This window comes from Lissotriton vulgaris, chromosome 4_1, assembly GCF_964263255.1.
Source record: "Lissotriton vulgaris chromosome 4_1, aLisVul1.2, whole genome shotgun sequence".
Classification (NCBI taxonomy): Eukaryota; Metazoa; Chordata; class Amphibia; order Caudata; family Salamandridae; genus Lissotriton; species Lissotriton vulgaris.
The window spans coordinates 1,393,958,569-1,393,980,017 of NC_141691.1; the positions used below are offsets into that span (position 1 = coordinate 1,393,958,569).

At 52.2% G+C, this 21,449-nt stretch overlaps 1 protein-coding gene across 1 annotated transcript in view; it reads left to right on the plus strand.

Annotated features, from left to right (window-relative positions):
- Positions 1-439: 439 nt before the first annotated feature.
- The window catches only part of RBBP8 (RB binding protein 8, endonuclease), a 446,933-nt gene continuing 425,923 nt past the window's right edge, over positions 440-21,449 (plus strand). Inside the window, exon 1 of the mRNA XM_086965639.1 lies at positions 440-577. The gene's annotated coding sequence lies outside the window, so the exon portion shown is untranslated. The remainder of the gene's footprint in view (positions 578-21,449) is intronic.

Sequence of the window (21,449 nt, forward strand, 5' to 3'; positions counted from 1 at the left end):
GCTCACTAGAGGCTGCAGGGGCTGGTGCTGCTACCCTGTAAATGTTCATAACACTATCTTGTATATCAAGAGCTGCTTCAACAAGGAGTAGTCTTGATCTGGTGTTAAAATAGGCCTCTCCTCACTCAGTCGATTAGATTGCTGGAGGCTACAACATTTTCTCCCGTTTGTTTGCTGGGAGCTGACAGAGGCGTGAATCACTCTCTGTCTATGAGGCTTAGCTGAGCTGAGACGCAGCATGTCGAGCTGGCCTTTGATGCAGACTGGTTGGACGGGTTCCTGGTCGAGGGGAAACCGGTCGGACCGGTCTGTTATGCCAACAAATTGTGGTATGATTCCATGCTCGGCAGAATGCAGAAACCTGCCCAGCCAGTTGAATGAAGCACATTAGGTTATTCATTCCGCGCGCTAGGTGCCTTAGGTGAAGCTGGTGCGTGGCTGCCTGCTGTGCGCGAGAGCTGCTTGCGAGCCTACCCTGCAGCGCGCCTGGAGGTGCACCTGGACCCCCCTGTGTGCACGTGACGGACAGCCTCGTGCCTCCAGCCTCAGAAGCGCCGTCAGCCTAGCAACAAAAAAGGTGAGTGAGCTGGGGTTCGAATCCGGAGATTTCACTTTTGCAAAAGCGTCCTGCTGTCTAGCGAGCGCCATGTCACCTTTTCAGAAATGGAGACAGTACGTTTTTCACCATATTTTCTGTTTCTGTAATAATGAACATAACACACTGGATTTTCTCCCTACTAAAGTTGTGCCCCCGGGTAATAAATTGGAGCCCGCCTATCTCATTAGGTCTTCAGGTCCTCAAGTCACAACAAGACGTTCTGCTAAACCCAGTTATAGCCTCCTAAACTCCCAGGTTAATTTAAATGAAGACTTTTACTTTTACATGACACAGTGTTGTTGTGCATACACTCTTTTGCAATGTGGAAGGACAATTTTTTATGAGGTACATTTTTATTAGCTACTGTTTTGATCTCCTTACAAACGTGCTTCCTAGCTGTATAATAAAATTATGATGTGGCAGTAAAGTGTACCGTTTGAAATAAACTCTACTCAAAGACTCTAAAGTCTCAGATAGTCGCTACCGCGTCAGTGTGACTAAAATGTGGTTAGAAGCTTATGTGCAGACACAGGACACTCGTGTAGGTAGCAGCGCAGCCACTTAACAAGCTGGTCACCAATTAACTCATTGGGCAGTAGCATGAAAAGCTCTGCTTCCTCCGCGCACAGCCGAGGGTCTGTTTTTCTTCTTTTTTTCTTTTTGCAATTTTATATAGCGCGAACTCGACCCGAAGGTATAGGAGCACTTTACATGAGCACCAGTTACGTTACACACAAGTACACATTCATTTTTGGTAGGCACGAGGAGATTTGCCCAGAATCACAGGATGTTGAGCCAATGCGAAGCCTTGAACCTGGTTAGCCAGCTCCAAAATCCGCTCAGGCTGTTACACTACATCCTGTCTATGAGGTGTCTAAAGTTCATACAAATAACTCAGAAATTCTGTGCGTTCATACATGAGGGGGTTTATTTACAAGCCCCTTGCTCCGCTGATACGTCGTTTTTTCCACGCAGTAAAAGTGACGCACCAGAGGCACAAGAGACTTGTAAATAAACCCCGAGGGGTTACACAGCACAAGTCGGAAACAGAGAGAGGCGATCTTTGCTCACTATCACTGTTTCGGACTTGTGCTGTGTGCAGTTAGTGCACCAATTTGAAGAAATTCTGTGTTATAATTATGAACTTTAGACGCCTCCCAAAAGCAAAAAAAACAAGCACTGGACTAGGCACTGAGTCAGCGCAGCTCTTCATGATGTAGCCATTGGAGCGTCAAGCTCCACTGTGCACTGAGCATAGCACAGGGGAAGGAGGATTTTAGACATCATGGCACAACTTCGTCAAACGCCAGTACTGGGTGTAAAAGGCTACTTTGATAGAAGAGGACTGTATCATGATAGCTGTTGGTGTCACATCATAGTGCTGTGCGCCTATGCGCGTGTACTTGAATGATACCGCATCAGAAACATAATTCTCCTCAGAAGAGATCCCCTCACCCTTTCAACCTCCTTTCATTCATCTATATATCTACCCTTTCACCCATCCCTCTATTTATAGCATTCGTGCCAACATTTTGAAATGAGAACATTTTGAGGGAAAAAATCGGGGGACTGTATTTTCCCCATTGACTTTCATTGAAACAGAGGCAATTTCAGGCGGGAGGCAGCTAAATGAAGCAGATTTTGGCTTAATAAATCAGGAGCCTCCCATGTGAATCAGCTCTGTTGGTATGTGTGTTATACATCCATCTGTCTGTGCCTTCACCCATGCATCCATTACCTATCTATTTATCTGTCCATCCCACCATTTACTCTTCCTTCCTGCATCCTTTCACCCATCTATCCATTCGTCTGTCTTCAATCTATTAACCCTTTCACTCATTGATCCTTTCACATTCCATCCTTGCATGCACTTTCTTTCATCCTGCCTTCCCTTCACATTTCCATCCTACCTTTCGTCTTTTGTTCCTTCTTTCCTATCACCTTTCCTTCGTCCTCTTGTTCTTTCATTTCATTCTTCTATCTACCTATTTTTTCCTCATGCTTACTTTTTCTTTCTCACTTTTCTCTCGCATGTTTACTTTTTCTATTTGTTATTCCCCGTTGTCTCCTTTTTTCATCATTTTCTCTTTCTCTATTTCCTTAAATGTACATGTCAGCCCATTGGCAACGCCCCTCTGTCTTGCTATTCGATAATGGTGTTATTTATTAGCGTTTTGTCTATAGACTTTGAGACAGAAGAGAACCATAAATAACAAATTAATGTTTTGGTTCCGCTTAAGCTGCTAAAGTGGGGGTTGACTAACCACTAGCCTAATGTGCATTCATTTATTACCCGACATTTCTCAATTTTAAAGCATGATTTATAAAACGGCACAGCTTTCAAGTGTTTGCCTCTTTCTGTTATGAGCTGTGCCGTCTAAATACAATGCACTCATTCAGAGAAATAGAGGGATATATGAATGCACTTTTAAAAGTGCAAGCACATAAAAAGAGGTGCTGTGCTCTGTTCTGCACTGAGTTTCGCAGCTGGTCATGACACGACCCAGGTGTTTAATTACAATAAATACATATCAACAGCGGCATACATCCTAAAAACACCCATCCTTGCTAACACAAACTAACTTCCTAACATAACACAACTGTGTTTTTGCAAAACACATGCTCACCCCCTAGGGCAATTTGGCGCTACAGAAGATGCTTATTATTACCCAACTCAATGGTACTCGTTTTATTGACCTCAGAAGGATGGAAGGCTGAGTGAGCCCACTGGGATTCGGACCTGTAACCTTAACACCAAGCACAGATTTGTGGAGAATGTGTTAGTGCTCTGAACCACCAAACACGCCTTAAAGCCCTTTCATAACCACCCACATTAACTAACACTCACCTCTTGACTTTACCAATTGCAATGCCTCCTAACATAATTTCCATTTCCTCGTCTACCCATGTTTTCTGACCTGTTAAACCTTTTGTCCTTTTCCCATCCATTCCTTACCAGAACATGAAGCTTTAATCACCCCCAGACCAATCAGGCACTCAGCTAACTAGTCCAATGTCTGAGGAACCCCCTTTCACCCGTCTTACGTTGTTCCCATACTACCCAACCATATATAGACACCCACTCCCCAAACATGCCCCTCAGCAGCCAAACAATTCTCTACCAAAATACCTTGATGGGCTGCCCTATTACAACAAACGCATAAATAACAACTGCTCAAGTAAAAAGACCCCCCTAAAACTCAAATTTACAAGAAGTGAGGGTGGACTCTAAGTGGTGTGGACTGGTAGTATCGACTCACTCAAAATGTGCTTGAGGAAGCCTGGTGCAAATTAGGTCCAGACTGGTAGGATAGTTGGCGTTGCAGCTTAGGAATTAGCCTGCTCATCTGCATGCCACAGGGTTACACCAACAAGAGGTGGTGGAGGCTGGCAGGTAAAGAGAGCCAAACAGGTCTGGTGGGGGTGGCGAGAGAGCCAGTAGTGTTTGCCACAATTGCAGCTGCCAAACTGCGATTGCGATCTACTCCTTACTGAAAGCCACTGCGCATGAATCACTCAGGCTATCGGTAGAAATAACAAAACCCACTATCAATTGATTTTAACAACTTTTAGAATCCAGCTGTATCAAAATATAGCCCCTGGGGGTCATGACAGATTTCTACTGACCAGATTCAGACTAGGGATTCTGCATAGGTTAGCAAGCTTCCCAAGAATGAATGACTGGTCAAGAGTTATGCACTTGTGTCACTGCGATGATCATTCAGAACAATCAACACTTCATGTTGTTTTATTTTTCAATTATTACAATGAGCAAAAAAAAATATGGATTATACCAATTTTAAAGTCACTGGGTCTTAGACAATGTCATCCTGCTTTTATATCATTACAGCTTTTGGAAAATGAACACGTAGTATGGAGATGATCAATGTTTTTAAAAAGTGTATTTAAATGCAGGGAACCCATTGTAATATGAATATCTGATTTATTATGGAAAACATGACAACAGTTAATTTATGTCTTAGAGGAGTTAGGTGGCGGGATAATATGAATTAATTATACATTTGATACTTTCTATTCTTATTGTGTAATGTACTGTGATTTTATGTACTTTTATTATTTTCTAAGACAGAATTCCAATAAAGCTTTGTTGACCTGACTTGACACTGCACATGTGTGACCTTGAGCATTCACTCTTTCCTTGTCCCAGACTACCCCGACTCTTGCCGCATCCCCACCCTAATGTCATCCCTAACCACCTCCACTTGGGACGCCACACTAACTTCAGTCAGTCCTGCTAGTACCCTCCTTCTCATTGCCTTAGCATTCGAGAGGTGGGCAATGTTCGACATGTCATGCAGGCCCCCCTCTGCTGCCCTCTCCTCTGCCGTTACTACCAGCACTCCCTTACCCTTTCAGATCTCCAACTACTGTCACCTCGATTTCTCGTCACTCTCCAGCATGGTGGGTGAATCAGCTGAAAGTTTTGCTGCCATGCCACCGCCACACTAGAGTGGACTGATTCCCATCTAGGCTTCATCGAGAACCTTATGAGTTAATAGGTGTACCAGCTTACCTCCTTCAGGATCTGTGAAGCCCCAGTCACCGATTGCCCTCTCCTCCAGCCATACTGCCATAATATGTGCCTCCTAAACATCAGTCTAAACCTACACTAGCCCATGGAAGTTAATAAACCAAAATGCCAGGTGTAGCGGAAGTGACTTCACATGCCCTTTGACCTTCACTTTCACTCACACACATGCTTACACATACACTATTACACATATACACGTACTCACATATACACACACACTATTATTATTATTATTATTTATTTTTGTAGAGCGCGTAGTCACCCGGAGGTATCCCAGCGCTAAAAGATCCTGTCTCTTAAGTTCAGTGAGAGAAGGGAGAAGAAGAGGGGGGGGAGGGGGGCACAGAAGATCAGGGTTACGGACGAGCATGGTTCATTGCGGAAAAAGGTGTGTTTTGAGCCGCTTCCTGAAGCGAAGGTATTGTGATTCGAGTTGCAGGTCGCGGGGGAGTGAGTTCCAGAGACGTGCAGTATGGACTGAGAAACGTCTTCCTCCTGAGCGGGCTTTCTTGAATCTGGGGATAGAGATGGGGACTAGACACTCACTCTCCCTACGCATACACACACACGCTTACTTAAAAACACTAAAAACTGCAAGCACGCACAAAACATACATTCATTTAAAATAAAAAAATTTTACTTACCTCATCTGCCAGGGAAAGTAATTTTCCAGCTATTTGTACTCCAGTTATTATTAAACTAATAGCGAATCATGTAATATTATTCACTATTAGTATAATAAAAAATTGACAAAAAACAAGGAGAGTGAAGGCATCAAATACGTCGATAAGGACAAGCTTCTTCTGTTCCTGGCACTGATTTTGCCACGGCTGACTCTAGGGGTCTGCCAGGGGCAGCAGCGGCCCCTAAATGACGTCCATGACTACACCACCATTTAGTTAAACACCCAATTCAGCCTTTTGCCTGTAAAGTCGTCCGAGAAGCGGACGAGCCCACCTGACAATCATTGTGAGGGGGGCGGCGGCTGATGACCCTGAGGGCGTGCAAATAATGGGCTGGCCCAGCATCCGCTCGGCCAGCACGCAAGTGTTCTAATAAATAGCCCAGGGCTCTGGGCGTGGTTCAGTTAGTATGTGGCCACTGTTGTTACACACGTGTGCCCGTGTCTCCTTAAGACAGCCCTGCCACCCATGACACTACACTGGCGACGAGGTGGTCTCGCCACCCCGCCAACCCTCGCTGCTGTTGCTGTGCCTGCTGCTGGCTCGTCCCTCGGAGAGCGCCCCAGCAGCGTATCTTTCCCGGCCTACCTTGTCCTCACCGCCCGGCCTCGGCGCTCACAGCCTCGTGGTGTTCTGGACGGATCCTGCGGCCGCACGTGAGCCCAGCGGTGCACCCATCTTCCTGGCTGCGCCCGCTGCTGAGACCCGCCACGTGTGTCCCGCAGCTGCCGCTGAGCCGCTCCAAGCAGACCGCGCATGCATGCGCGTGCCTGAAGGCCCCGGCTGAACTCCAGCTTCTCTGTGCCTCCCCGCTGCATGCCGGTGAGTCTCCTCCCATACGCCCACTGAGGAAACCTCAAGCCCGTGCTGCGCACACCCAATGCTGTTTCTTTTGACCCTCCTGCTGAAGCCACAATCAAATCTTTTGCTGCAGCTGCTTAACTTTCAGGGGTGCGAGTGCATGGTGCTTTACCCCATTTGACTGTGAAGTCTCGCCCGGCCCTAGCCTTTGCCTGCCAGGTGCGGCCACACAGTGCCCTACGCTCTTCCCAGCACACGCCCCATAGCCACCCCCAACAAGGCTTTGGGTAATTGCGCCATCGGTTGGCTGCTACTTCGTGTCTGGTCAGCTCTGAACCTGGTCTTGAGGAACACCGCTACCTGTCCGGTCTCCACCAGCCTGGTCCGGCCTGGTTGCACGTCACCATGACCACGGTGCCCCCGCTAGAGCCCTTCGCGGTCACCGGACCCCCACCGCCCCAGGCGGCACACTGGAGGGAGTGGGTGGAGCGACTAGAAAATTTCTTCGAGGCTGCCGAGATCGCGGCTCCGCGGCGGCGGTCCATGCTGCTCCACTTGGGCGGGGCAGATATTCACAAGATCTCGAAGCGGATTAGAGAAGCCGGCCCACCCAGGAACTACGCCACGATGCGCAATGCCATCACTGCCTACTTTGAGCCTTTCGCCAGCCCCACTATGAACGGTTCCTGCTCTGCCAAACTCGCCAACCCCCGGAAGAGTCGGTGGATGTATTCTACGACAGGTTGAAAGAGCTAGCGAGCACGTGCACACTCCCAGATGAGGACGATGAGGTTCGCGACAAGATCATCCAGGGCTGTGCATCCTCCAAACTACAGGAGATGGTCCTGCAAGAAAACAATATGCCAATGAGTGACATCCTGACGCTCGGCCGCGCCAAAGAATGGTCGAAGGCCAGAGCTGCGCATATGGATCCTAAACCTGCCATCTCTGTAAAGACGGAACCAGTGTGTGCCATTCGGACCGATGCCACAGACCTTCATCCAAGAACTGCCCAGCAAGCGCCCTCCAAGCCTGCACAATCGTCTCGCAGCCGCCCGTGTGGATGGTGCCGCGGCCCTACGCCTCATGATGGAGCCTGCCCGGCACAGGCAAAACCTGCAGTGCCTGTGGGAAAGTGAACCACTTCTCAAAGGTGTGTCGATCAGTGCCGAGAAAGAAGCAGAGCGGCCCGCCCCTGAGAGTGCGCGCAATAGAACCGTCCCCCGACAATCCAGCTAGCAGTGACATGGATGACGACGAAGCTGACGCTGCTACCGTCCATGTAGTCCAGATGCTGAACACTCTGTCAGCCGCCCAGCCTGCTGCACCCATGTGCACCGTCAATGTGCAAGACCAAGCGGTTGCAGCCCTCATCCACACTGGAGCCCCCATTAACCTCATGGCTGCCAGCGTATACAGAACCCTGCCGAATCCTCAGACGCTTCGCCCCACCAGAGTGCAAGTCTACGCCTACGGCACCCGGCGCTCGCTCTGACTGTGTGGGGTATTCCAGGTGGATCTCTCCCACGACGCAGCCCACCAGCGAGCCAAGGTGTATGTCTCACAAGAAGGCTCGGGATACCTGCTACTGTGCAGGACGGCGCAAGACCTCAGCCTGATCCACTTTGCTCTCACAGTCCGGTCCAACGACCTTGATCACCTGTTATAAGGGTTCACAAACCTCTTTGATGGGATCTGATGCTTGAAAGGCCCAGCTATTCGCCTTCATATCGACAAGTCGGTCGCCCCGGTTGCCCTCCACCACCAGAGGATCGTCTTCCATCTTCGGCCCAAGGTAAAAGCGGAACTGTGCCTCCTGGAGCGGACAGGAATCATTGAGAAAGTGAGCAGCCCCACCCCATGGGCGTCGCCCATCGTCGTTGCAAAGAAGCCCAAGCAACCCGATGCTGTCCCCATCTATGTGGACATGAGAATCCCTAACCTCGCCATCAACCGCGAGCGCCACCTGACCCCAACGGTGGACAACATTATCGGAGAGCTGTCCGGCTCCACATGGTTCTCAAAAATGGACCATCGTTCAGGGTACCACCAAATTCCACTCCACCCGGATTCTCATCCCATCACAACATTCTCCACACATGCCGGGCTCTGGCGCTACACTCGCCTCAATTTCAGAATATCGAGCGCTGCCGAGGTGTTCCAGAACATCATCAAGAATGTTCTTCAAGGGCTAGAAGGCGTCCTAAAGGTCAGTGATGACATTCTCGTACATGCGCCCACACTGGAAGAGCATGTCCGACGCCTCAACACTGTGTTCTATCGGCTCCAAGACAACGGCCTCACCCTCCACAATGAGAAGTGCGGGTTCCTGCGCAGGGACATCAGTTTTTTTGGATACCGTTTCTCGGACAAAGGGATAGGCCCAGACCCGGACAAGGTCAGGGACATCAAGGACGCCCCCGCACCAACATCAGTGACTGGAGTCCGCAGCTTCCTGGGCATGGTCACGTACTGCGGGCGTTTAATCAAAAACCTATCGGATCAGGAAGCAGGAGGAGGCGTTCCAGAGAACCAAGCCCGCCCTTTCGGCCGATACGACCCAGGCATACTTTGACCCTTGGCACGAGTCGCAACTGGTGGTGGATGCCAGCCCAACGGGCCTAGGGGCTGTTCTGGCTCAGCAGCAGGCCTGTGGTGAGTGGGCCCCAGTCGCCTACGCGAGCAGAACCCTCACACCCCCGGAGCAACGCTACTCGCAAATTGATAAGGAAGCCATTGCGATCCTGTGGAGGTGCCGTCATTTCCACATCTACCTGTATGGACACCCGTTTGTGGTAATAACTGATCACAAACCCCTTATCCCGCTTTTCCAAGGATCCTCTTCACGTCCGCCCCAGAGAATAGAGAAGTGGGTGTTACAGCTCCAAGAATTCCAGTTCACGTGGAATACAGACCAGGCACCCGCAACCCAGCCGATTTCCTATCGCGGCATGCCCGCCCTGTTACAGAGCCAGAAGCGACGGAAGCCACGGCCACAGAAGAGTATGTCAGGATGATCATCGAGAGGTCCAGACCACTCCCCATCTCCCTGGAGGAAGTGGTACAAGCTACGAAAGACGACGACTGCCTCCAGATCGCCATCCAAGCGCTCTCCTCAGGAGATTGGAAGCCACTCCAAAGTCCAACGCCATTTCGCACCACGGAAGCACAAGCCACGTTGAAAGCCCTGTACCAAGTGCGCAACGAACTGTCAGTCTCCATAGAAGGTTGTCTCCTAAGAGGCCCTCGCCTTGTCCTACCTAAACGCCTGACTCATCAAGCAGCCCTCCTAGCACACGGTACACAACAAGGAATAGTGAAGTCAAAGAATCGCCTTGGGAGTAAAGTCTGGTTTCCCGGAATAGACCGACAAGTCGAATCCATTGTCCAGCAGTGTCCTGTGTGTCTGGCGACCAGCCTTCCAAATCGTCCTGCGGCAGTGATCACAGAGGATGGCCCCACTTCCCAGTGGGAAAAAGCCAGCGCGGATTTTGGTACTCTCCCAAGCGGAAGATACATGCTGGTAGTCGTGGATGACTTCTCACAGTACCTGGAAGTGGAGATTCTAGCCTCTATAGCAGCAGTTGAAGTCATACCCAAACTGGAAAAGGTGATAGCCACCCATGTCCTCATCGGAGAACTTTGCAAGGACAATGGCCCACCCTTTGCCAGTACTGAACTTTCCAAGTACCTGCTGTCCCACCGAATCAAGCACCGCCGGGTGACCCCCAGGTGGCCCCAAGCGAACGGAGAGGTGGAGCGACTGATGCTAACGCTAAACAAGACAATCCAAATAGCCATCGCCGATGGCCAAACCCCCAAAGCTGGCGTTGTATCAATTCCTCCGGTAGTATTGTCTCACACCACACTGCACCACCGGCATCCCCCCAAGCCGCCTCTGTTTCGGCAGAGCTGTGACGGATACCATCCCACAACACCCGCCGTGCACAACGTCTCCTATCCCTCCAAATCAGTTAATGGCCCGACGAACAAAGACCAACCAAGATGTGTCCAAGAGGAGGAGGGCCGAGGAGAGCCATATCGTGGTTGGCGACCAAGTGCTAGTGCGGGACCGCCGCCCCGGCGGGAAGTTCCGGATGCCCTTTGAGTTTGACCCTTGGACAGTGACTGAAATCAAGGGCACCATGGTCACTGCCTCCCGAGGAACAGAGTGAGAGACCAGGAACGTATCGTTCTTCAAGAAGGTCCCCCTGGACGACCTTGAAGAATTCCCAGCACCCAATGAGCCTAACCCCGAGGAGCCAAGCTGCCCGCAGGAGTCCGGGGGAAGCAGCAACCATCGCCTGGCCCCGAGTGGAGAAGATGGCCAAACCGCCCGAGTCTGGGAGGACTGCCACACCAAGAAATGCCAAACAGCCAGGTGGTACCCTAGACGGATGGATCGGCGGGCATGTCTCTGACCCCTCCAACTAGAGACAGTCAGCGCTGGTACAACATGCAGGCCCCATCCACGGCCGTCTCAGAGGTACCAAGACTTTGTTGCCCGCTGCCGACCTCTGTGAGCTGGCGAATGAAGAACCCCGGCGAATCAAGTAAGACTGTTCCACAAATGTTTTAGTTGTCAGAGACTGATGAGTGTTGTTTCACAGTTTTGAAGTGTTTACCCTGTTGGTGGTATTTGCTCTTTTGGGTAAAGGAGGAATGTAATGTCGTCCATGAAGCGGACGAGCCCACCTGACAAGCATTGTGAGGGGGTAGCGGCTGATGACCCTGAGGGCGTGCAAATAATGGGCTGGCCCAGCGTCCGCTTGGCCAGCACGCAAGCGTTCTAATAAATAGCCCAGGGCTCTGGGCGTGGTTCAGTTAGTATCTGGCCACTATTGATACACATGTGTGCCCGTGTCGCCTTTAGGCAGCCCTGCCACCCATGACACTACAGTGCCTTACACTCCCTCTAAACACCTTTTGCCTGCTTGTGCAAAAACATCTGACCAGCCCTCAAGTGTAAAGTCAAAAGAGGAAGCCTTAGCCTGCACACAACCCCTTAGCCCACTCTTGGCACAGCCTCAGAACTCGAATGCTCAACAAGCAAGAAGAATAGGAAACTTCTTCAATGTGGTTCAAACAAATGTTTCAATAATGTGTTTTTCAAACCAAATCCTCCAACATAGCTGCCAGGTCTTCCTCATTCTGCTGGAGTCTCCATGCTAGCATTGGTTTCTGCACTCTAGGGACCTGTAATGCCCTAAGCTTTATACCCTGCTCAAGGCTGGCTTTAGCGCTGGTGGCGCCTCGTGCAACAATCATTTTTTGCACCCCCACACCACATGACCACCTCCTTGGATTCTCCATCACCGGTCAAAAGTGCCCCTCATCTCCCTAATCATAAGTTATCGCTGAGCACAGTGCCCCCTCCATAGGTAAGCGCCCAGTGCGGCCACACCGGTCGCACTGCCCTAAAGCCGGCCCTTTTGGTGTTGCACTTTTCATTATCATTGTCCACATAGATTTTATATTTCAAAGGTACTTTGTACACTGCTCTCGACAGAATATTTGGGTTCTGGTAAACTTGTAGCTTTCTGAGCATACGTACTGTGTGCATTTCTGGAAGTAATTCGTATGATGCCCCAGAGATTTAAAGGTGTAGGTGCCCATGTTAGTCGGCCCTGGCCGTACCATAGGTAGTCAATCAATCAATCAATCAATCAATCAATCATGACACTTGTATAGCGTGCTACTCACCCGGGAGGGTCTCAAGGCGCTTGGGGTAGGGGTTCGCTACTGCTCAAACAGCCAGGTCTTCAGTTGCTTCCTGAAAGAGAGGTGGTCCCGGGTCAGCCGGAGGTGGATGGGGAGGGTGTTCCATGTCTTGGCCGCCAGGTAGGAGAAGGATCTGCCTCCAGCGATAGCTCTTCGGATGCGTGGTACGGCGGTGAGGGCGAGGCTAGCAGACCGTAACTGGCGGGTGGGCGTGTGGAAGGTCAGGCGGTCGTTGTGGTACTTGGGGCCCAGGTCGTGGAGAGACTTTTGTGCGTGGGTGAGGAGCCTGAACGTGATCCTCTTGTTGACGGGGAGCCAGTGCAGGTCCCTCAGGTGGCCGGAGATGTGGTTGCGTCGGGGGATGTCCAGGATGAGTCGGGCGGAGGCGTTACGGATGCGTTGGAGTCTTTTCTGTAGCTTGGCTGTGGTTCCGGCGTAGAGGGTGTTTCCGTAGTCCAGTCAGCTGGTGACGAGGGCCTGGGTGACCGTCTTCCTGGTTTCGGTCGGGATCCATCGGAAGATCTTGCGGAGCATGCAGAGGGTGTGAAAGCATGAAGAGGAGACGGCGTTGACTTGTCTGGTCATCGAGAGGGAGGAGTCCAGGATGAAGCCCAGGTTGCGTGCGTGGTCTGTGGGCTTGGGGGCGGTGCCCAGGGCAGGGGGCCACCAGGAGTCGTCCCAGGCGGAGGGTGATGGTCCCAGGATGAGGACTTCCGTCTTGTCTGAGTTCAGTTTCAGGCGGCTGTTCTTCATCCACTCGGCGACCTCTTTCATCCCTTCGTGGAGGCTCCTTTGACCAATACTTTCAGCCACAACTTTCTCATCATCCAAGATGGAGCTGCACACAAATAGCATTGGGACATTCGCGAAAGTATACATCTGACAGGTCTACTTGTTTCACTTCATCCAGTCCTATTTGATGCACATAGCCAGGTATCAAAGGCTACTGTTGTTTCTTATATAATGGATTTATGTTTGTTGTTATCGCATGCCTTCATCATCAGTATCTGTATGTATCACATTATTGTACACATAATGCAACTGTCGAATGTCGGAGGTTGAATCTTTTTCTTCTCCCTCCTCATTTCCTCTGTATTGCTTTTCATTATAAAAACCAATAGAATTTATTGAACAAATCTAGTTGAGAGGTAGCGTTTTGCTTGTGACTACTATCCTTCCATGCTGGGGAAAGCCCTGGGTCCAGACTCAAGATGACACACTGCTGCATTTTCCTGTGCAGGGCCGGACTGGCCATAGCGAGCACCGAGCGTTTCCCGGTAGGCCGCTAGGGTGGGGGCCGGTTTTAGGCCTCTGAGTGGCCGTTTTTGTTACCGGGGTTTGGCAATATCGCCCCCATGTAACAAAATTGGCAGAAACCGCCCCACCCAAACTGCTCAGCTTCACTCCCCCTTACCCCGGGGGGTGGAGGGGGCTGAGCAGTTTGCCAGGGCCGGCTTCTGTTTCCAGTCCGGCCCTGGTCCTGTGCAAGCAGAGGATATTGGTCTATGCCTTTCAGGTAGTGTGCCCCCTGCCAGACCCCAGCTGATTGAAAAGGAATTGCGGGAGCCATTGTAGGACTACCACAGCTACGGAACAATACGTTCCACCCACCATCCAGCTTCGCAAGTTTGCATTAGGACCATAGACTCCACAGACTGCATCACCTGGGGCCCAGGGAACAAGCCATAGCCAGTGCGGTCTTAACGGATGGGCATGCTGGGCACTTGCCCAGGGGCCCCACAATCATAGGGAACCCAAGCGGACCAGAAATTTAACACAAATTTTCCACTAAACATTTTTATTCCTGTGAGTAGTTGGGTAGGCAGGGCCCAGTGCATAGTTATGTCAGGGGGCCTACAAGGCTGTTAAGACGGCCCTAACCATAGCCACCTGCTACTGAAAAGAGTGAGCCTTCTGCTCGCCCTGACACAATATGTACTGTGGGTAAGTCACTGTGTAGCTTCCAGTTGCCTCCAGATGTCTCAAGGATTACCACAACTTCAACCCCTAGCCTGGCATGGTTGTTCGCACAATACCCAATATTTTCTGCCTTCGCCCATTACAGTTCCCAAATGCGCCCATTTCCCAGCAATATGATGTTATTTGTATTATGCACCAAATGTGCTGTCACGAAGGGGTCCCTGGACCAAATGCACCCTACATGAGCTTTGCAAATTAATTGATTCATTAAGGTTCAGTTGAAAGTATGGTGTTTATTCACAGTATAGATAAGAAAGACAATACACTGTTCTTGTACAACGACTGCCAACTCTAGTAAGTATGTTTTTCGGACATATTGCAGAGCATATTTGTCAATAAGATGTAACTTCCAGGAACACAATTACATTCTCTAACACAATGCCCTTTAATTCATACATTCTGGTTAACACTGACATCATTTTTTTTTTTTAATTTGTTTTTATTGCAGGAATTAGCCAAAGTTACATGTCAGATCAGCAACTCATTTGCAGGAATAAAAGGGTAGAAACATCCGATCCCCCGTGAGAAAACAACGTGGGTACACAGCCATTCAGCCCACAACCCGAGGGTCGGCGGCGTCTTCTTACACAGAACACAGGTGGGGATCTGGTAGAACGTCGAAGCTGATCCGGATAATCCCACGGGCTTCATCTGCTTTTCTAGATCAACCTAACAGAAAAAACTCCCCCCCCAACAGTCTCATGATTCAACTCCCTCCCCCCACCCAACCCCGCCATCAGTGTGTGGTGGTATGTGTAGGAAGAGCTTATGGGAAAAAACCCCAGATGACTGTATAGAGATCCGTATCGTGGACGTCGAACAGGACTCAGGTTGTGCTGCATCATCACCCTCGGAATCGCTGGAAGCGCAGTAATCTCTAAGGGCCTGCACTATCGTCTCCCATTCCAGTGCTGATTCTAGAGCCCTCTCGTTGTGCTGCCGCCTCGCCAGTTGGTATCGCAGAGTGCTCTCCCCCGCGGCCCACTTCAAAAGTTCGTTGTGCCATTTAGCTCCCGTCTGACCAACTCTTGCCTTCCAATTCCTGGTTATCTCCCGTTTAGCGAGGACGAGCCCCAAATCAATAAATTTGCTCGAAATTTTATTTTTAGGGGTATGCAGGAACCAGTGTAAAAGCCCCACCGCCGCGTCGACCGTCAAAGTTCTCCCCGTAATCCTATTTAGAGTGTCCTCGACCAAAAGCCAGTATGAGGACAGCGCCGGGCAGGACCACAACATATGAATGAGGTCTGCCTCAGGCGCTCGGCATCTGGGGCAATCCGCTGTATCCGTGGCGAAGTATTGCTGAATTTTCGCCGGGGTCAAGTAGGCCCTGTGGAGTATATAAAAATGAACCAGTTGGAATCGGGCATGGCGTGCTCCCTTCCAGGCTCGGCGCATGAGTTGCGACCAGGCCGTCTCAGGTATCTCTTTCCCTATGTCGGCCTCCCAATGATTCCGCAGTGTGATGAGGGGGGGCAAGCTCTCGTTAATCAATCTGTTATATAGGCACGTAACTGCCTTGACCGTCCCCGCGGACATCATAACGTACTGGCACATCGGAGACGTAGGCGGTTCCTCCAGACCACTTTTCCAGTACGTCTGAATCGCTCTAACCAGAGCCGTGTGCAGGAGGAAGTCGCCTCGGGGAACATCGAAACGGTCTAGAATCTCTTGGAAGGGCAGTAACACCCCGTCCTCATAAAGGTCTCCCACCAATTGGAATCCTGCGTCTTCCCACTGTCCTAGGCGCGACCAGTCTCCCATGAGGCAGGGCCGTCAGCATCCCCAGTGGTATTTCTGGTGCATATGGAAGCCTCAGCTGTCCCCGGGCGTGGGCGCGATTCCAGCATAATCTAATAGTCTTTTCTTCGAGCGTCAGGTCCTGCAGGGCCAAACGCTGGCGTAGTGCGATGAAGGAAATAACATGCCTAGGCATTCCCGTACCCCTCCCAACCTCCGGGCCACGAAACTCCCTCGCGATTTCCTGGGTGAAGGTCTGCAATTGAGCTGCCAGATAATATTTCTCAAAATCTGGCACCGCAAGGCCTCCTTCTGACTTTGGTCTCATCAGCGTCTTGAGATACACTCTCCGGCGGCCCGATCCCCAGAGGAACCCCACGACCATGGATCGCAAAAGCCGAAAGGCGGCCGGCGGGATCCAAATCGGAAGCGCTCGAAAGTAGTAAAGCAACCGGGGAAGTGCCACCATTTTCAATAGTGCAATCCGCCCCGCCACCGAAAGCAGCAGGGTAGCCCAAAATTCCATACCACCTCGCAACGCGCGAGTACAGCGGGCTATATTGCCGTCCAGAAGGTCGGTGGGGTCATGGTATATGTATACCCCCAGGTACTTGAGGCAGCTAGGTTCCCACCTAATCTCTCTGCTGGTGTCGGGTCTGGGCGTTCCCCTGCGAACCGGGAACAAACAAGTCTTGGCCCAATTCACCCGAAGGCCCGAGACCTCCCCGAAAGACGTCAGTGCCTCAGCAGCCCCATCCAAAGCGGTACTTGAATTCTCGAGGAAGAGCAGCAGGTCATCAGCATAGAGCGAGATATAGCGCTGACCAGATAAGGTCTGCAAACCGCCGAAAGAAACTCCGGACCGGATTGACAGCGCCAGTGGCTCCACCGCTAACGCGAAGAGCAATGGGGATAGCGAGCATCCCTGCCTCGTGCCTCGTTCCACTGGGTATTGTTGGGAGATCAGCGGGCCTGCTCTCACCCTGGCCGATGCCGAGGTATAAAGCACCGTGGTCCACCTGACAAAGGCCTCCCCTAGACCAAAGCGTAGCAACTCTCTGCGCAGGTAATCCCATTCCAAACTATCGAAGGCCTTTTCCAGGTCGACCGAAAGAACCATCGGGCACAGGGCCTTCGTGTGCGGTTCCCCTAACAAGCGGAACAACCTGCGAATATTCATGGTCGTGTTACGTTTGGGTATGAATCCTGCCTGGTCCTCGTGCACTAAAGAGAGCATGTGTCCTAGCAGCCTCGATGCCAATATGCAGCTTAGGATTTGATAATCGACCGTTAACATTGATAACGGTCGGTAAGACGCCGGGTCAGATGACTCTCTTCCAGGTTTGAGGAGGGGAACTACTAAGGCCTCACACATCGAGCCGGGGAGACGTCCCAAACGCTTCGCCTCTCTGTAGACTATCAACAGTCGGGGCGCCAATAGGTCTACGTAGGTGAAGTAGAATTCGACCGGGAGTCCGTCAAGGCCCGGGGTCTTATTCCTCGCCTTCCCCTTAATGGCGCTACGGATTTCCCCCAGTTCGATATCGGAGCCCAGGGCCTTCGCCACATCGGGCTCCAGCGCTGGCATCTCCAAGGGTTGCAGATAATCATCAATCAGGGCGGGGTCTCTGGTCGGGTTACTGCGATATAGCCGTTCGTAATAGCGCTGGTAACAACCTAATATCTCCGGTCGGGTGTGCACCTCAAGCCCCTCCGCTGTGCGCATGGACGTCGTCAGAGAGGTCCGGCGCGTGGGATTGGCCAACCAAGCTAGCAGCGCGCCCGACTTATCCCCCTCCGTGAGCGACCTAGTGGTGTAGGCCTTATAATCGAAGCAGCGCAGTCTTTCGACTTCCGCCGCCACCGCCTCCCTCGCCGCAGCAGTACGCTCCTGGAGTTCAGGATGGCCGGGGCGGCGAAGTTCCATCTCACGGAGCTTCCGGTCAGCCGTGGTCAGGTCATCAAGGATGACACGTCGCATACCCACCTTCTTAGAGATACAATAGCCCCTGACCACTACCTTAAACGCGTCCCATTCTGACGCTCTCGATCCAGCAGTGCCCCCATTGGTCGCAAAATAATCAGAAATGTTGTCCTCCAAGTCCGCTCTAAAGACTATGTCCTCTAAAATCTCCGGGCGCAATTTCCAGGTGGGCACACTAGGGGTCCCGGGAAACCAACGGAAGTCCGCTAGGAGGGGCTTGTGGTCCGAGATGGTCCTAGTCAAATATTCAGAGTGCACCGCCGCCGACACCAACTCCGCCGATCCCAGAAACCCATCTAGCCGCACGTGCAATTCGTGTAGGCCGGAAAAGTAGGAATAGTCTCTAGAGTCGGGGTGCTGCGCTCGCCAGATGTCCGTGAGCCCCCAGTGCGTCTGCCAGTCCTTCCTCCCTTTAGCCACTCGCCGGACTGGAGAGTCCGGGAGGGGGGGGAGGGAGCGGTCACCCTCCACGTCCACTACTGAGTTAAAAACACCACCTAGTAAGAGGGTTCCCGAGAGGAAATGGGCCAAGGAGCCCGACAACCCGGAGAGGAAGGCAAGCTGGTCCACATTAGGTGCATAAACACAACAAATATTCAGGTCCCTACCCCCCAATGTGCCAGAGATAGCTACATTGCGACCCTCCGGATCCACCACCGATTTTGTAACCTGCAGGGGAACCCCAGCCCTTATCCATATTAGCGCCCGCCTCGCGTAAGCTGAGTATGAAGTGCAGTAGACCTGCCCTCTCCATCTACGTTGCAGCACCGCCCCTTCCGCCTTGGTGAGATGTGTCTCCTGCAGCAGCGCTATTTGCACCCCTCTACGCACTAGATAAGCGTGAACCTTGTGACGTCTGGACATAGTGTGAAGCCCCCGTACATTCCAAGTGATGCATTTTACATTAGCGATCTCAGCCATTGTCCCACATCGTCTGTCCCGGGCTTTCCCACCAACGCTCAAGTAAAAAACAAGCTACAGTCAAGTCAACACTGATGGCGGCCATCTTCCCCAACCAAAACCCAACACCCGTCCGAAACAAACCCCACCCCACCCACCCCAGAACAGGACCCAAATAGCACCATCTAGTTCCCATCCAAACCGTGTCCCCAGAAAGCCCCCGTTCCCCGACTAATCCTGCGGTCGCCACCGCAGGGAAGCCTTAAGGGCTAGGTGCGGGCCGGGCGCCAGTAATGGGCCTTCGAGTCTCAGACCACCAAGACTAATTCGAGCCCCAAGTCAAAAGCGTCAGCCCGATCAGGGCCCCCCAACCCCATCAGCGGATCATGGCATTAATCGCATCCTCCACAACCCCCTCTGTAAACCCCCACCCAAATGGAATTAGCTCCCGCAGTCATCCCTGCCCGTCCAGCATGCACTCAGCCGAGTCCGGAGTAACCACTGGCAAGTGAACACTATCGGTCTCCGACTCCTCTGTGTCCGTGTGAGCCCCCTCACCGCCGGGTTCCGATTCTTCAACAATGGGGCCGCCTTGTGAACCAGACAGATTAGAAACCATTTCCAGTACTCCCCGCCGCTCCGCCATAGTCTCTATAGTCGAAGGCTTGCCCGGTTTGCCGCGGCGGCTCCGAAGTCTCTTGGAACAACGTTGTTGTCCGGGCTCCGTAGTCAACTGGGATGATGAGCCGAAACCATCTTTGCCAGCCCTATATAGTTCGAGCCAATTACCGACTTCCTCCGGGGTATCAAAGAACTGGGTCTTGTCGTCAAGGATAATACGGAGCCTTGCAGGGAAGAGGAGCGAGTATTGGATACCCTCGCTCCGGAGTTCACGCTTGATCGCCAGGAAAGAGGTCCGTTTTCGTTGGGTCTCATTAGTATAGTCTGGGAAAATGTTCACCTGGCTATTCTCCACCTGATAGGGGCCATTGTGCCTGGCAGCGTTGAGGAGCAGGTCCCTGTCCCGAAAATGCAATAACCGTGCCACCACCGGGCGTGGAGAGCGACCTTGTTGCGGCGGCCTCGCCGGCACCCTGTGTGCTCGTTCCAGGGTATAGAAGGAGGACAGACCCTTCGGGGCCACCGTGTCCCGGAGCCAAGCTTCTAGATAGGCCACCATGTCGCCATCTTCGATCTTTTCCGGCAGGCCCACCACCCGAATATTGTTCCATCTGTTACGCCCTTCAGCGTCCTCCACCCGTCTCTCCAAGGCATTGATCCGGGACAGGGCATCCTTCATCGTCGCGGCCAGAGTCTTCTGTGCCGGCTCCAGAACCTTCACTGAACTCTCTACCTCCTTAACTCTATCCGAGAGCTTGCCGTGGTCCGCCCTGAGAAGGCCCAAACTCGTCGCAACCTGGGCGATGTCTTGCTGCAGGGCTGATCGCGTGTTTGCGATCGCCTCCAGGACCCGGTCGAATTGTTGTTGTAGGTGGGGACCACCAGAGCTCTCCGGGTCAACACGGTCGTCCTTGTCCGGCGCCTCCGTGTCCGAGGCGGCCGGGGTGGTCCCTTTAGGTCCCTTGGTTTCCCCATGGCGGATGAGTCTCGTGGGGGAAAGTTCGGCAGAATCTCCACCAAGTGTGGGCGTCGACTATGGCTCTCCTGGTACGTGGTCGTATTGCAGAGGGCCTTCGATCGTCTACGCCAAGGCCTACTACTCCTCCGATTCTTCGGGACGTGCCACCGCTGTGACCCCGGAGGCCACCGAGGGGGAGGCGGGGGCGATCGGCGCCAATCTGGGTAGGCCCGTCGGGTCGAGGAAGACCTCGAATGAGAGGCACCAGTGCGGCCGGAGACTCTATGGCGCCAGGTCGCCGTGCTGCCCATAAAGTTCTCAGGGCGCCGGCGAGGTCAGGCACGCAGTGGGAGGCAGCCGGTCGTTTTGCGTGGTATCGTTGTTCCGCTCAGGGCCTCCGGCCGTTCATGACCAGCCTGCGCCGAAAAATGCGACTAACTATCCATTCAGGGATGGCCACGGTGCCCAGACACTCCCAAACCATCAGCCGGACGATCGCTTCTCGGAAAGATAGGATGTGGAGAAGATGCATGTAGATCTGCTAAGCGTCCACGGGTCTGGGGTCTCGGCAAAGCCATCGAGAAGGTCCGGGCGCCATCTTGGGCTCCGCTCCGTTTTCTTCGCAACTTCGCCTTTTCGTCGGAACAACTGGTTTTCGAGTGTCTCCGGGTGTCTCAGCAGGTCCAACTCAACCCGATCTTCGGTTTGTGGGGGTCGGGGTGCCCCACGGTCCCCGATCTGCAGGATAAAAGCGGGCTCAGTCCTGGAGCCGAGCTCTTAGGCGACCATCGCCATCGGCGTCCAAGCCACGCCCCCCCCAAAAAAAGTTAACACTGACATCATTAGCATTAAGTTGTTTAATATCCTACCAAGGGTGCATTACAGTTGTAAGTGGTAGTCAAGGCAGTTTT